Raw genomic sequence first — 18,317 nt, forward strand, 5'->3', positions numbered from 1 at the left:
AATTTCATTAAATTCTTCTCTATCTCAAAAATCCATGGAGTGTTCAGGGAAGAAATATGAAAGTGAATAAATCTGCAGAGCTTCTGAGAATGGCAGCAGAGAAACATCAGCAGTCAAAAGATTAGAATGAATTTCTGGAAGACAGAAGACTGATGGGAGCACCTTGATGGATATATTAGAATAAAAAGAGCCATCGCTCAGTATATTCAACAGAAAAAGCTGCAGTGGAACTAGCAGCAATTTTGCACAGTGCAGCTCCCTAGAGTCAGGAGCTAAGGAAGAGAAGGCGTAGGAGGAAGGGCAGAAATCATGATGACTGATGGAGAATCAAACTGAAAGACATGTGCATGTTCAGGCCACCCCCATTCCTGTGCATTAGGAAGTGACATTTGCTTCAATGCCAGATATAGATTGAGTGATATGTTGAGGGAGATCCACAGCTCCCAGATTGAGGGTTTGTTCACATTAGTCATACTGGCCTTGTTTTGGTATTTGAATGTGTCTGAATTCTTAGCTATATGCCTGCTTCATACTTAAAACCCAGAAATATCACAGCAACACCTCAAAATACCACACACACACACACACACACACACACACACACACACACACATTGTATACCTCTCCCTCATTCAAGGAACAGACCTATTACAGCAGAGGAAACCCCTGCTAGCCACATAGTTAATCTACCAGATCCTTTATTTTATGTTTATCAGTGACCAATTAAGAATCTGTTGCTATCCTTGGGGCGCCTGGGTGGCGCAGTCGGTTAAGCGTCCGACTTCAGCCAGGTCACGATCTCGTGGTCCGTGAGTTCGAGCCCCGCGTCAGGCTCTGGGCTGATGGCTCGGAGCCTGGAGCCTGTTTCCGATTCTGTGTCTCCCTCTCTCTCTGCCCCTCCCCCGTTCATGCTCTGTCTCTCTCTGTCCCAAAAAATGAATAAAAAACGTTGAAAAAAAAAATTTAAAAAAAAAAAAAGAATCTGTTGCTATCCTAGAAATTCAATAGTTATAAAAAAAAGAGTAAAGATTAACAAATGACACAACTAAACCTGAAGGAAAAACAATAAAATTCAGATTAGAGAAAAGGATACAATCAAATAATAAACTACTTCTAATTAATATGTCTAGAGAGTTTAGATAAGATATTGTTTCAATGCAACATAAACAGCCTGTTATGAACTGGAATAATAGTTATCTAAAACCATATTTAAAATGTGGTTATTGAAAACTGAATCCAATAAAGTATTTGAAATGAAAATTTAGAAATTATTTCAGAACACAAATGACAAATGACAAATAGATAAAAAATGGTAGAGAGGATATTGGCAATCCATATTTCCATATTCTTCCACTGGAAGAATCATGAAATATTTAAAAACTAGAAAAAATGAAAAAACGGAGGGAACAAATTATCAAAGAAATCAAAGAAAGGAAAATTTCCAGAGGTAAAGACGAAGATATATGTCTTCAGATCAGAAGTTCTCACTTAGTATCAAGAAGGTTGAGAGGAGGTTCGGAAGATGGTGGCGTAGGAGGGCGCTGGGCTTACCTCGTCCTGCTGATCACTTAGTTCCACCCACATCTGCCTAAAGAACCCAGAAAACTGCCAGAAGACTAGCAGAACAGACTCCACGGAGCCAAGTGTAGACAAGAGGCCCATGGAAGAGGGTAGGAAGGGTGGAGAGGCAGTGCTTGCTACATGGACTGGTGGGAGGGAGCGGGGTGGCGGAGGGGTAGCCCAAGCGGCAAGGTGGAATCCCAGAGTCTGGCTTGCAAAAGCAGAGGGCTGGACCGGGTGAGTTCTGACAGCCTGGAATGTTATAAGTCAACAGCTCTGCTTGGAGAGTGGAAGGGTGAGAGGACACCGAGAGGGAGAGGTGTTGAACCCTGGAAAAGAGAGCTCAGCTCGGCCAGAGCCATCTCCCTCTCCCATCCCCAAGCCAAAATCCCAAAGGGAACCAGTTTCCATCACCCAACTTGCTTGCACCGCACAAACACCCAACACTGTGCTTCTGTGGATCCACCCCTCCGAGGGGCTGGCCTCCCTCCAGGTGCTGCAGGACCCCTCCCGCAGGGGACCACCTATAGCAAAGTGAGCTAAGCCTGCCCCTCCTGTCCCTGTGCACCTTGCGGATCCACCCTGTTTAATACGCTATTGGCCAGTTCTCATAGAAGCAGCACCACAAGCCTGGCAGGGTGCAAGTAGCCCAGACAGGGGCCACAGCACTCCACAGGGGCCCAGCACTCCTGCCGCTGGGAGAGGGGAAGATAAGGTACACACCAATCTGACTGTGGCCCCAGAAGTGGGCTGGGGACAGACATCAGGTCTGACTGTGGCCCCACCCATCAACACAAGTTACTCCAGACAGCACAGGCAAAGTGCCCTGAAGTCGGGCGCCACTCCAGGGACTATCCAAAATGATGAAACAGAAGAATTCTCCCCAAAAGAAACTCCAGGATGTAGCGACAGCTAATTAATTAATCAAAAATGATTTAAGCAATATAACAGAACAAAAATTTAGAATAATAGTCATAAAATTAATTGCTGAGCTTGAAAAAAGTATGGAGGACAGCAGAGAATCTATTGCTACAGATATGAAGGGACTAAGAAATAGTCATGAGGAGCTAAAAAATGCTATAAGTAAGGTGCAAAATAAAATGGAGGCGACCACAGCTCAGATTGAAGAGGCAGAGGAGAGAATAGGTGAATTAGAAAATAAAATTATGGAAAAAGAGAAAGCTGAGAAAAAGAGAGATTAAAAAAATCCAGAAATATGAGGGGAGAATTAGAGAACTAAGTAATGCAATCAAACGGAACAATATCCATATAATAGGAATTCCAGAAGAGAAAGAGAGAGAGAAAGGGACTGAAGGTGTACTTGAACAAATCATACTTGAGAACTTTGCTGATCTGGGGAAGGAAAATGGCATTGAAATCCAAGAGGCACAGAGACCTCCCTTCAGACGTAACTTGAATCGATCTTCTGCACAACGTATCATAGTGAAACTGGCAAAATACAAGCATAAAGAGAATATTCTGAAAGCAGCTAGGGATAAATAGGCTATAACATATAAAGGGAAACCCATAAGACTAGTGGCAGATCTATCTAGTGAAACTTGACAGGCTAGAAAGAAATGGCAGGAAGTCATCAATGTGATAAACAGAAAAAATGTGCAGCCGAGAATTCTGTATCCAGCAAGCCTGTCATTCACAATAGATGGAGAGATAAAGGTTTTCCCAAACAAACAAAAACTGAAGGAATTCATCACCACTAAACCAGCCCTACAAGAGATCCTAAGGGGGACTCTATGAGCAAAATGTTACAAAGACCACAAAGTACCAGAGACATCGCTACAAGCATGAAAACTACAGACATCACAATGACTCTAAACCCATATCTTTCAATAATAACACTGAATATAAATGGACTAAATGCGCCAGCCAAAAGACATAGGGTATCAGAATGGATAAAAAAACAAGACCCATCTATTTGCTGTCTAGAAGAGACTCATTTTAGGCCTGAGGACACCTTCAGATTGAAAATGAGGGGATGGAGAACTATCTATCATGCTATTGGAAGTCAAAAGAAAGCTGGAGTAGCTATACTTATATCAGACAAACTAGACTTTAAAGGCTGTAACAAGAGATGAAGAAGGGCATTATATAATAATTACAGGATCTATCCATCAGGAAGAGCTAACAGTTGTAAATGTCTATGCGCCAAATACAGGAGTCCCCAAATATATAAAACAATTAATCACAAACATAAGCAACCTTATTCATAAGAATGTGGTAATTGCAGGGGACTTTAATACTCCACTGAAAACAATGGATAGATCATCTAGATACACGGTCAATAACGAAACAAGGGCCCTGAATGATACATTGGATCAGATGGACTTGACATATATTTAGAACTCTGCATCCCAAAGCAACAGAATATACTTTCTTCTCGAGTGCACATGGAACATTCTCCAAGATAGATCACATACTGGGTCACAAAACAGCCCTTAATAAGTATAAAAGAAGTGAGATCATACCATGCACACTTTCAGACCACAATGCTATGAAACTTGAAATCAACCACAGGAAAAAGTCTGGAAAACCTCGAAAAGCATGGAAGTTAAAGAACACCCTACTAAAGAATGAATGGGTCAACCAGGCAATTAGAGAAGAAATTTAAAAATATATGGAGGGGCGCCTGGGTGGCTCAGTCAGTTAAGCGGCCGACTTCGGCTCAGGTCATGATCTCACGGTTCGTGAGTTCGAGCCCAACATCAGGCTCTGTGCTGACAGCTCACAGCCTGGAGCCTGTTTCAGATTCTGTGCCTCCCTCTCTCCGACCCTCCCCCATTCATGCTCTGTCTCTCTCTGTCTCTAAAATAAATAAACGTTAAGAAAATATATATGGAAACAAATGAAAGTCAAAATACAACAATCCAAACGCTTTGGGATGCAGCAAAGGCAGTCCTGAGAGGAAAATACATTGCAATCCAGGCCTATCTCAAGAAACAAGAAAAATCCCAAATACAAAATCTAACAGCACACCTAAAGGAAATAGAAGCAGAACAGCAAAAACACCCCAAAGCCAGCAGAAGAAGAGCACTAATTAAGATCAGAGCAGAAATAAACAATATAGAATCTAAAAAAACTGTAGAGCAGATCAATGAAACCAAGACTTGGTTTTTTGAAAAAATAAACAAAATTGATAAACCTCTAGCCAGGCTTCTCAAAACGAAAAGGGAGATGACCCAAATAGATACAATCATGAATGAAAATGAAATTATTGCAACCAATTCCTCAGAAATACAAGGAATTATCAGGGAATACTATAAAAATTATATGCCAACAAACTGGACAGAAGAAATGGACAAATTCCTAAGCACCCACACACTTCCAAAACTCAAACAGGAAGAAATACAAAACTTGAACAGACCCACAACCAGCAAAGAAATTGATTCAGCTATCAAAAATCTCCCAACAAATAGGAATCCAGGATCAGATGGCTTCCCTGGGGAATTCTACCAGACATTTAAAACAGAGATAATACCTATCCTTCTCAACCTGTTCCAAAAAATTGAAAGGGAAGGAAAACTTCCAGACTCATTCTATGAAGCCAGTATTACTTTGATTCCTAAACCAGACAGAGATACAGCAAAAAAAGAGAACTATTCTCAAGTGATCAAGTGGGATTCATTCCTGGGATGCAGGGCTGGTTCAACATTTGCAAATCAATCAATGTGATACATCACATTAATCAAAGAAAAGATAAGAACCATATGATCCTGTCAATTGATGCAGAAAAAGCATTTGACAAAATTCAGCATCCTTTCTTAATAAAAACCCTCGAGAAAGTTGGGATAGAGGGAACATACTTAAACATCATAAAAGCCAATTAAGAAAAGTCCACAGCTAATATCATCCTCAATGGGGAAAAACTGAGAGCTTTCCCCCTGAGATCAGGAACACAACAGGGATGTCCACTCTCACCGCTGTTGTTTAACATAGTGCTGGAAGTTCTAGCATCAGCAATCAGACAACAAGAGGAAATCAAAGGCATCAAAATTGGCAAAGATGAAGTCAATCTTTCACTTTTTGCAGATGACATGATATTACACATGGAAAATCCGATAGACTCCACCAAAAGTCTGCTAGAACGGATACATGAATTCAGCAAATTTGCAGGATACAAAACCAATGCACAGAAATCAGTTGCATTCTTATACACTAATAATGAAGCAACAGAAAGACAAATAAAGAAACTGATCCCATTCACAATTGCACCAAGAAGCATAAAATACCTAGGAATAAACCTAACCAAAGATGTAAAAGATCTGTATGCTGAAAACTATAGAAAGCTTATGAAGGAAATTGAAGAAGATATAAAGAAATGGAAAAACATTCTGTGCTCATGGATTGGAAGAATAAATATTGTTAAAATCTCAATACTACCCAAAGCTATCTACACATTCAATGCAATCCCAATCAAAATTGCACCAGCATTCTTCTCGAAGCTAGAACAAGCAATCCTAAAATTCATATGGAACCACAAAAGGCCCCGAATAGCCAAAGTAATTTTGAAGAAGAAAACCAAAGTGGGAGGCATCACAATCCCAGACTTTAGCCTCTACTACAAAGCTGTCATCATCAAGACAGCATGGTATTGGCACAAAGACAGACACATACACCAATGGAATAGAACAGAAACCCCAGAATTAGACCCACAAAAGTATGGCAAAGTAATCTTTGGCAAAGCAGGAAAGAATATCCAATGGAAAAAAGACAGTTTCTTTAACAAATGGTGCTGGGAGAACTGGACTGCAACCTGCAAAAGGATGAAACTAGACCACTTTCTTACACCATTCACAAAAATAAACTCAAAATGGATAAAATAAACTCAAAATGGATTCCTATCTCCTGAATGTGAGACAGGAAACCATCAAAACCTTAGAGGAGAAAGCAGGAAAAAACCCTCTCTGACCTCACCCGCAGCAATTTCTTACTTGACACATCTCCAAAGGCAAGGGAATTAAAAGCAAAAATGAACTATTAGGACCTCAAGAAGATAAAAAGCTTATGCACTGCAAAGGAAACAATCAACAAATCTAAAAGGCAACCAACAGAATGGGAAAAGATATTTGCAAATGACATATCGGACAAAGGGCTAGTATCTAAAATCTATAAAGAGCTCACTAAACTCCACACCCGAAAAACAAATAACCCAGTGAAGAAATGGGCAGAAAACATGAATAGACACTTCTCTAAAGAAGACATCTGGATGGCCAACAGACACATGAAAAGATGCTCAACGTTGCTCCTCATCAGGGAAATACAAATCAAAACCACACTCAGATACCACCTCACGCCAGTCAAAGTGGCTAAAATGAACAAATCAGGAGATTACAGAAGCTGGAGAGGATGTGGAGAAATGGGAACCCTCTTGCACTGTTGGTGGGAATGCAAACTGGTGCAGCCACTCTGCAAAACAGTGTGAAGGTTCCTCAAAAAATTAAAAATAGATATACCCTATGACCCAGCAATAGCACTGCTAGGAATTTACCTAAGGGATACAGGAGTGCTGATGCACAGGGGCACTTGTACCCCAATGTTTATAGCAGCACTTTTAACAATAGCCAAATTATGGAAAGAGCCTAAATGTCCACCAACTGATGAATGGATAAAGATATTGTGGTTTATATACAGAATGGAATACTACGTGTCAATGAGAAAGAATGAAATATGCCCTTTTGTAGCAACATGGATGGAATTGGAGAGTGTCATGCTAAGTGAAATAAGTCATAAAGAGAAAGACAGATACCATATGGTTTCACTCTTATGTGGATCCTGAGAAACTTAACAGAAGGCCATGGGGGAGGGGAAGAAAAAAAAAGGTTAGATAGGGAGGGAGCCAAAACATAAGAGACTCTTAAAAACTGAGAACAAACTGAGGGTTGATGGGAGGTGGGACGGAGGGGAGGGTGGGGGATGGGTATTGAGGAGGGCACCTTTTGGGATGAGCACTGGGTGTTGTATGGAAACCAATTTGACAATAAATTTCATATTTAGAAAAAAATAATAAATAATTAAATTAAATTTAAAAAAAGAAGGTTGAATTCTTTTAACCCACATTTACCCAGAGATCTCATATTAAAAAAATATATATATCTAAGAAAAAAATAATGGAAATTCTCTATAAATTTCCAGAGAGAAAAATAGCAACCCATTATAAGGAAATAAGAATCACAATAAACTTTAGATTTCTCACAGCCTCTCTGGAAGCGAAATGACAATACATTCCCTCGATAGAGAATGAGCAAAATGAGATGCAGAAAGCTTACTTCCCATGCATCCTTTCTGAAAAAAATAATTAACATATACTTCAAGAAAGAAAAGTCACCCAAGAAAGGGTCAGACATGGGCTTCAGAAATGAGTAGCTAAGACCTTCCCAGAGTAGTAACCATTTGGCACACCTAAGGAGGAGTCACTATTTATCAGAGCATTCACGAAACCATTACAGATTGACCTTACTGATTTGGAAAAGGCATTTGGTCCTGGACAAAACAGCAAAATGTAAGCAGAATATCCAAGAGAAAATACCGAGCTCTAAAGGAGGAAGAGAGTGCAAAGCAAACTAACATATGAGATAATTTTGAATGATTAATATAGTGTAAAAAGAGCATGCTTTGAAGCCTTGGGGTTTTCCCCCTTTTACTCACAAAAATTCAGTGACATGGAGCCACCACTCCTCAGAGAATCTATCTGGTTCTGAAAAAAATTATATTGACATAATTTTAGTATGGCAGAGACTACATCTCAGCTTTAAGTTTTCAGGGTCAACCTATAGGGAAATCATGGAAATCTGTAACATTACAGACCTGTAATTATGGGAGTGGGTAATATTACAGAATGCAAATTTTTTACAATGGAAAGGAGTACTAACAGATATGCAAGGTAAAGAAAGAAATGAGGGAAGAGGGCTGTTAAGAGATTTTGAGGTTGATGGATCAAGTAATAGAGTTTTAAGTATATTATTTAAAATCATATAAATAATCAATAGAACCAATATTTATTATAAAACATGGAAGATAAGAGGAGGAGGGAGTTTAATTGAAGTTAATCCTTAATAAATGGAATCAGATAATGCTTACAGTTGATGAATCAGGAAAATCTGGCATAAGCTTACAATTAATTTATTTTTTTTAATATGAAATTTATTGTCAAATTGGTTTCCATACAACACCCAGTGCTCATCCCAACAGGTGCCCTCCTCAATGCCCATCACCCACTTTCCCTCCCTCCCACCCCCCATCATCCCGCAGTTAATTCTCAGTTGTTAAGAGTCTCTTATGGTTTGGCTCCCTTGCTCTCTCACTTTTTTTTTCCTTCCCCTCCCCCATGGTCTTCTGTTAAGTTTCTCAGGATCCACCTAAGAATGAAAACATATGGTATCTGTCTTTCTCTGTATGACTTATTTCACTTAGCATAACAGTCTCCAGTTCCATCCACGTTACATATCAGACAAAGGGCTAGTATCCAAAATCTGTAAAGAGCTCACCAAACTCCACACCCGCAAAAACAAATAATCCAGTGAAGAAATGAGCAGAAAACATGAATAGACACTTCTCTAAAGAAGACATCCAGATGCCTAACAGGCACATGAAAAGATGCTCAGTGTTACTCCTCATCAGGGATATACAAATCAAAACCACACTCAGATATCACCTCACGCCAGTCAGAGTGGCTAAAATGAACAAATCAGGAGACTATAGATGCTGGAAAGGATGTGAAGAAACAAGAACCCTCTTGCACTGTTGGTGGGATGCAAACTGGTACAGCCACTCAGGAAAACAGTGTGGAGGTTCCTCAGAAAATTAAACATAGATCTATCCTATGACCCAGCAATAGCACTGCTAGGAATTTACCCAAGGGATACAGGAGTGCTGATGTATAGGGGCACTTGTACCCCAATGTTTATAGCAGCACTCTCAACAATAGCTAAATTATGGAAGCCTACAATTAATTTAATATAGATGACCAAAAGAACTAAAATCAGAAACAGTTTAAAATTGTATAACTAGAAATGGGAGACAGACATGTATCCTGGAGACAGACATTCAACTGTACCTCCTTCAGAAAGTATTGGAAATATATTTCCTTTACATGTCTTAATTTTACAATATAAAATAAAAATGAATAGGTTTAGAGATTTTGTTTTCAAATATTTTTTCTAAAAGATGAAATAATTTCTTCTTGCCATATGACTCTCTTTTCAATAAATATAGGTTATATGGAAAAATTGTAATGGGGCCTAACTTTAAATTAATTGAAATACACCCTATTAAAAATTTGATTAATAAAGTATTTAGACTTTTAGTTTTTATCTTTTGCATTTATAAAAATAAAATATAAATTATAAGAAATAAGCCATTAAAGGTGATGTTAGATATTGCAAAGGTAAATTCAATTTATAATGTGGGGTTCACTGTATATTTTAGTGTGGGTCTTTGGATTTTTTATTTTTTATCCATATCAATGTTAAGTGTAAATTTCAATTTTAAGTGATAATCATGAAACACATAAAAGCTTTTCGTCAAAAAAGAGAAGTGTCTTGGTTTGGAATGATTTTCAATAAGACTTTTAAAAATGATTTTTATTCTTAACCACAATATTTTCCCCAATCATTCTATCCTATCAACTATTATTTAAGTGTTTATGCCTTAATCAGAAATTCATTCTGATTAGGTATCAGCATGAATATTTTATCAGGTGGCTTGACAATTATCAGAATCTGTTGCGGGGCGGGGGAGGGCGGGGGGGGGAGGGGAGAAAGAGAGGGAAGAATTGGAAGAGGAAGTACATTATTATCTGTTTCAGTAATTGAATTCCAGAAGAGCCTGAGCTCAGGGACCATGAGTAAAACCTGACGTTTTTAGAAGGTCTTCCAAAACTGGTTGACCTCATATTGTTATTGCTTTGCTATTGCATTACACATTAGAAAATGTGAATAGGAGTCTTAGAAATGAACCTGAGTGTTATCTGCCTTTCCATAAAATCTGTAGCATATTGGTAAAAATGTGGGCTCATTTGGACTGCTAACCCTATTGCTTACTGACTATATACTAATCTCTCTGTGTATCTCTACTCCTTCATCTATGAGATAAAGAATATTATAGCTTGGTGGCACTATGAGGAATAAATTGATGACACATAAAAAGCCCTTGAAACTGTGTCTAACTCAGTTGATGTTTACTATAATTATTATTTGCTCATCATAGGAACTCATACAAAGAGGATCCAGAAAGTATCCCTAGATTTTTACAGCATTCTCTCCTCCATTCAGAGGATGGCTCTGTGTGACAGTCCTAGTCTCTATTCTTTCATGTTGTTGGACATACGGGAAGGATGTAGGGCATCACCTCATGGTTGTTGTAAATACCATTTTCATTTCCCACTATTTTCTATATGGAGGTCACAAGCGATTTTCATAAAATTTGTCTTTTATCACCTTTTTCATGAAAGTCATTAATGGAAGGATGGTGGAGGAATAGAGCTGGGGTACAGAAATGTGAGATGTGGTGAGTCTCAGAGTTTTAATGTTCACACCCCCAGACAGGGAATCATAAAGTCCATTTATGGCTAGCCCTCCTGACAGCACATTATCTATGAACTAGGATGATTTTACTGACTTGCCTACAGCCTTTCTTTCTTAATTTTCTCTGATATTTTCATATCTGGTATCCTGGCTACAGCATTGGTGGAGAGAAGTGAGAAGTACATTGTTTTCCAAGTTACTTGCTGTATTTTGTTTCAGCTTTAGCCTTTCCCTTCCTCTACACTTTCATCAATTCACATGTACCCATACACACACATGCACATACACACACATATACACACACTTCAAAAACCACACATACTCATATAAGTACATACATCCACATGCTTATAGCCAGAAACTATACTAATCTTGTAAACTTGTATTAGTTTGCCATTGCTGCTGTAACAAATTATCACAAATGTAGTGTTTTTAAACAACAGAAATTTGTTATAGCTATAGAGACAAGAAGTCCAAAATCAATTTCATAGAGCTGAAATCAATATACTGTCAGAACTGTTCTCTTAAAGAGATTTTATGGGAGAATCTTTTCTTCCCTCTTCCTACTTCCAGCTTCTAGCTTCTGCTGGTATCTTTGGTTTATGGTTACATCAATCCAATCTCTGCCTCTGTGGTCACACTGCCTTCTCCTCTTCTTTCTGTAATCTTCCTCCACTTTGTAAGGACACTGTGACTGCACTTAAGGTCTACCTTGATAATCCAGGATAATTTTCCCATCTCATAATCTCAAACTTAGTCAGATCTTCCAATTATTTCCTATATAAGGTGACATTTACAGGTTCCAGAAATTAGGACACAAAAATCTTATGCCCAACACATTTCTCCCTTTTTGGACCCTCTTGATAAGAATGGCTTCATTTTCTTCCTAATCACATAAACTAGAAGCTTCACTATGATCTTTATTTCTTTTTTCTCCTCTAACATTGACATCCCACCGTAAAACAAGCCCTCCTCCTTACCAGTGACTCTAAAATTTACAATATTCTCTCCATGTACACTACCACTGTTATAGAGATGTGCAGTTAGTCTCATCTGTATTATTTCAGTAACCAAATGAGTCTTTGCCTACAAGTCCTTCCTCTTTTGTTCATCTTCCATGTGGTTTCCAAAATGTTTTATAACAAATACGGTCATGTTCTTGCCCAACTTAAAAATCTGTCAGTGGAAAAAAAAAATCTGTCTGTGGTACTTCACTCTTGGCAGAATGTATCTAAACTATGTTAATAAAACCATCATCCACTTCTTATCTCTACTTGCTACTTGACCATTAACTATGTATAGAATGTGTGCTTATACTATTGAGCATTTCTGCCATCTGGAGAACCCTTCTCCTTGGTGCATTGGACTTTCTTCTTCGTCTTTAGGGTCTACGTTGTCTATGTCCAACATTTCTTCTGTGATCCTTTTTCTAAATTGCTTAGGTAATATCTTTCAAATATTATTTAGCTCTTCATTTATCTTAACAGGGCATTGGCATTACTACTGAAATCTCAGAATTTTTATATATTATATATATTATTGTATATATTTATGGAATTTTGTTTTCCTAGTGCCAAGCAAAGTGTCACTATAGAATAGGAACTCAATAAACATTATGCGAATCAGTAAGGACATGCTGGGTGCTCAATAGCTATACATCATGAGACATGTACCCAAATATCCAACTCAACACACTGAACTTCAGAGCATAGAAAATGAACATAATTGCCATTTATATAAATACTAGGTTATGATAAAATAATAAATTCCACTAAAATATAAGTGGCTTTATAAAACAAATGTTATCTCTTGTTTATGCAAAGTCTGATGAGGTTCAATAACTTTCCAGGGCAGTTTTTCACTAAGTGGTGTCTTGGGAGATCTGCCTAGTTTTTATATTATGATTTCTTCAATGCAAAGCAGGGCTTTTAGACACTGCAAAAGGAAAAGAAAAAGAAGGTTGCAGAAGGATTTTACACAGCCTCCTTCCTAAGTTGACATCCATATTTTCTACTCATGTCTATTGACCACAAGGAGTCATTTGGCTTACTCAACTAGACTAGAAATGACAGACTTTCATATGTTCAGATAGGAGAGGTCAATGACATAAGCCTGAAGTAACTATTATTCATGTCCTTTAATTAGCTTATGAAGAGTTCCAAATCAACATTCAGACTGTACCCTATTTATATATAACTCTCTTCTTTTTTCTCTTCAAAATAATTAGCTTCCCCTTATAGACAGGAATAGAAGTCAATAACAGGTACATCCACTACCCAATAAAATGGTTGAAAACAGTTATGGCTGGTAGGTCTTAATGTCATCATCATTTTTTTTTCACTCTAGCAAACCATTCTGCAATCTGAAAGTATATTCAAATAAGTTTACATGTTTTAAACAAATGATTACTCAAGCAAACCATGTGTCCTATTAAATGACATTTTTGTTTCCTTTTTCTTTTGAAAAATTATCTCTCAACTGTAACTTTTATCCTATTATCTAATGAACATGAATTGGATTTTGTGTGTGTGTGGTTGATGCTAAATGATTTAACGAAAAAATCAAAACTCTAACTCTCTAGAATGTATTCAGAGGATTTCCTGGGCAAGATGACTAACTGAACCTAAAACGTTTTAATGATACATTTAGTAAGATAAAGAATTTATGTGGTCTATGGATGCAATTCAGAACAGCTTCATATTAGCAATGCAGAATCTCATCTACCAGAACTCTTGCTAAAAGAACTTGACATATTTTCCACAGTCCTTAACAAGTAAGAAAGACGCCACTTGTTTTAAAATATCCAAGGGTACAGGACATAGGAAATATTTTCTCCAGCCTATTTTTTCTCCACATAATAATCTATAAACTTGAACAAGGATCTCATTCTCATTGTATTACACAAATAGGCTAGAAAAAAACGATCTATATGACATTTGGATATACTCTATTCCAACAAGAAACTTTCCTCCTGGATGTGTTACAAGTTGAACTCAGTCTAAATAAATGAATGATAAACTTCTATAAAGGCAAACAAACAACAAGAAAATAAAAATAAACATAAAATAGCAAGTGAACAAAACTCCATGTCCATAATGTTATTTTTTAAAAAGTAGTTTTCTACTATTTCTTCTACCAGACATTTTATTTTATTCATTCACATATGTATCCATTCAACAAAAATGTGTTAAACATTTGATCTATTTGGATTCCACAAAATGTGTGATTTAAAAGTGAGCGAGAGGGGCACCTGGGTGGCTCAGCCGGTTAAGTAGCCGACTTCGGCTCAGGTCATGATCTGGAAGTCCATGAGTTCAAGCCCCATGTCGGGCTCTGTGCTGACAGCTCAGAGCCTGGAGCCTGTTTCGGATTCTGTGTCTCCCTCTCTCTGACCCTCCCCTGTTCATGCTCTCTCTCTCCCTGTCTCAAAAATAAATAAACGTTAAAAAAAAAGTGAGAAAAGATCTTGCTCTCAGGAGACCTTAGTCTTTTAGTATAGTAAAGGAGATTTTAGTATAGGAGATCTATGTTTTGAGTGTTTGTGTGTATCGCTCTTCTAGAACCTATGATATAGACACATGGAAAAGTATCTGCATACATGCAGAGTTCAGAGAAATTTTTAAAACAGGATGCCTGAGATGAAAACAAGTCTTAAAATGAAATCACATCTGAGAGAAAAGAGGTGCTGATGGTGTAAATGATCTAGTCCCAGATTGATAGATTTGTGGAAAAGACCTGGGAGAAAATCCCAGTACAGTCAGTGGCATGAAGCTTAGTGGCAAAGGAGAGAAATTCCAGAGAGAGTTATAGACAGAGGAAGTTGCTGTAATAAAAAAGTATCCCCCATTTCATTGTTTCTCCTTAGAGAAGACAGGTTATGAAATAGTGGTACAAATATATTAGCAAATGTGATCTGTGATCACAAAACAGGTAGTAAATTAGCAAAGACACCAAAAAGTATACCTATTTATGAATAGATAGAAATACAAAATTAACAATGAATCAGAATTTTCAAACTTGGTCTATAATTCTGGCATTATACAGGAAAGAGAGAGAGTAGATACTGGTATCTCCTATGCTTTCAATGATACCAAACAGATGCTAGGGAGCATTAGTTGCTGACTATTTATCTGTGGTATTTTTCTATTTTTCATTTTCTATTCCATGCCTATTCTATTCCTCTTCTTCCATTACTCCATATATTAACCAATACTCATTGAGTGCTTGCCAGGTGCCAGGCACTGTTTGGGGCACAAAGGATAGATAGAGCAATGCCTAGAATTGACAAAGCCCTTCCCCTTATGTGGATTATATTCTAGGGAGGAGACAGATAATAAACAAATACACAAGAAATATAGTAAGTCAAGTGTAAGTATAATGAATGAAAGCAAAGCAGAAAGGAGGAGGGCAGTGAGTATGAGAGTGGCAGTAGATTTTGCTGTTTTGTAGGAATACACAGTGAAAGGAATACACATTTGCACAAAACTAAAGGAAGTGATGGAGCAACCTGGAGAAGTCCCTGAAAGAAGTGAGTTAAAAAGTTATTTGGGTTTTCTGTGTTCACTGAACCAAACTACCAAGAGGGCAGAGTTCCTGGAGCTAAATGAACAAGGGGGCTGGTGGTGGGGATTGAGTATAGAGAAAAGTTCCTTTCACACAAGAAATACAGGAAGCGTTCTTAAAGGGCTACATATTCCATCTAGTTTTAATGAGTGAGGCAGAGCTCCACAGCAGAATTTTGAGCAGAACAGTGATATGAACTGATTGCTGTTTTTTTTAATCTCTTAGTTATTTATTTATGTGGAGAGTGGACTATCAAGGCAAGAATGGAAACATGGAGGAGACATATTTGGAGGCAAACGTAATAACTCAGCTGAAAGAGAATGGTGGCTTAGACCAATGGTTACAATGGAATAATGGATTCTGGATTTTTTTTTAATGTGAAACATGAGAATTTCTGCTAGATTTGTCATGGGGTTTTTAATATCCCCCTAATATCTTCTCTATTTGCACACATGTTCCATGTTCCCTCATTGAAATTCCTATTGCTTCAGTACATCTAATTTAAATTAGCAAGAAAGGAAAGGCTATTGTATATTATTGATAGTTTCCTTTCAACTGATTCAGGTGTACTTACGGTAAAAAAGAAACAGAACAAATATTAATTAGACTAATCTGAAATTCATAGGCTTTTGTGAAGTACATTAAAATGAAGTAGAATATTGTGATAATGTTGGGAGCATACTAAAATGAGGAGTGTAAGAGTCATTTGTACGAACAAGTCAATTAATAGACCAGTGTTTATAGGTCAGTTACAGAGGCCTCTATAATCATGTGCCATCACAAAATTTATAGTAAGACCTAACAAAATACATTAAAGAAAAGAGGTTAAGTGAATAGGCTTTAAAAAGATGGTCTGTGTTCTAATGCTGGCTCTGCAATTGCCTAGCTTTGTGACTTTAGCAAATAGCCCCCTTTATACATTTGTTTTCTCATCTAAAGAACTGAGGTGATGATAATAATGGCAATTACCTCATACAGCTGTTGTAAGAAGTCAATGAAGTAACAAATCACATTTATAATAGTGCCTGACAAATAATAAGTACTCATTAAATATAAGTAAGCATTCATTAAGTGATATTCACTGAGTGATTAAGTGACTTATTAATATATAGACACACACATACATATATACTACACCTTCATTCCAAGTTTTAGATTATATTTTCTATTTTCTAAATATCTTTAATAACATGGTGATTTGTATAACAATGTATATGGCATTTTTTGGATGCTAATAAACAACTTACAAAAAGTTTAATCCCTAAAATTCCAAGAAACTAAATAGTATTACCACAATATTTGACGGCAAAACAAAGTCACTCAAAATTCTTTCCAGAAATAAAGCAATATATACTCATCCAAACACTAATACTGTAAATCTGCTCTTGTCCAGCACTGTTAGGTCCTACTAATAAAAACTTGAATCAAGTCTGTATCACTAACACAAATACTGTATTATTAGGATTTGAAATAGATTTACTTTGGGGCATCTAGGTGGCTCAGATGGTTAAATGTCTATCTCTTCATTTCAGCTCAGATCATGATCTCATGCTTCATGAGTTCCAACCCCGTGTCAGGCTCCATGCTGAGAGCGTGGAGCCTGTTTAAGGATTTTCTCTCTCTCTCTCTCTCTCTCTCTCTCTCTCTCTCTCTCTCTATATATATATATATATATATATATATATATATATATACACCCATTCCCTACTCTCACTCTATCAAAATAAATAAGTAAACTTTAAAAATATGCTTTAAATAGACTTTGGAATAAATTACTGTTATTTTGCGTTATACTATTTGAACACAATGACCATATCTCTTCTTTAAAAAAGAAAGAAAGAAAAGAAAGAAAGAAAGAAAAATAAAAGCTACCCAAAATTCCACAGAGTACAACCATAGCTATGAAATCAGAGTGAAATATATTTAAGGCTATTTTCTTGATTGTTTGAACATCACTTTAACATGCCAGTATAAAAACATTAGAAATTGTTTTGGAGTAGAAAAATCATCATTTTAGTGATCTGAAGTTGAATTTTGATGAACAACTTTCAGAGTTAAGGACTATTGGTTTCTCTATCATAATCAATTTTAAATATAAAAGTGCTCTAATTTAATGGTTTAGATTATGGTGATTTTTTAATCCTTAGAAGCAGAATCTGCCTTCTATTTATGTAGATTACTCCCTCCTCCCCCATATCCTCACAACATTGGTGATTGAAGAATTAGGCCAATTGTTTGCACCTGTACATCATTTGCACCTGTATCCAGGAAAGGTGGCTTCAGTGGGAACCAGCTGGAATAATTCTAATGACTCGGGTACATAGGAAAACACTACCACTGGTATATTTTCATTGTCTTTTAAAAATTCTGTTGACATTTTTACCCCTGAACAGTGTTCATTATGGTTGCAAAAGTGTACCAGGCCATTTATTTTATAGCATAAGAGATTTATTCTACTTGAAAGGCGTTCATCAAAGCATTGTCTTTGGCAACTGAAAATATGTCATGCAGAATTGCACTCTGTTATCAAATGACATTAATCTAAGATCTGAGGTTACCCTGCGGTGAGGAAATAAATTGAAATTGGGAGTGTTGAACATGGCACATAGAATGATGCTCTACACTGAACTAATAATAAATCTATTTGGGACATCGTTA

The 18,317-nt window shown here is 37.1% G+C and overlaps 1 long non-coding RNA gene across 1 annotated transcript in view; it reads right to left on the reverse strand.

Annotated features, from left to right (window-relative positions):
* Window positions 1-18,317, reverse strand: part of LOC131507537 (uncharacterized) — a 143,872-nt gene that overhangs the window by 102,714 nt on the left and 22,841 nt on the right. Inside the window, exon 2 of the long non-coding RNA XR_009259552.1 lies at window positions 8,221-8,269. This is a non-coding gene — a long non-coding RNA (uncharacterized LOC131507537). The remainder of the gene's footprint in view (window positions 1-8,220; window positions 8,270-18,317) is intronic.

Source organism: Neofelis nebulosa, chromosome 3, assembly GCF_028018385.1.
Source record: "Neofelis nebulosa isolate mNeoNeb1 chromosome 3, mNeoNeb1.pri, whole genome shotgun sequence".
NCBI lineage: Eukaryota > Metazoa > Chordata > Mammalia > Carnivora > Felidae > Neofelis > Neofelis nebulosa.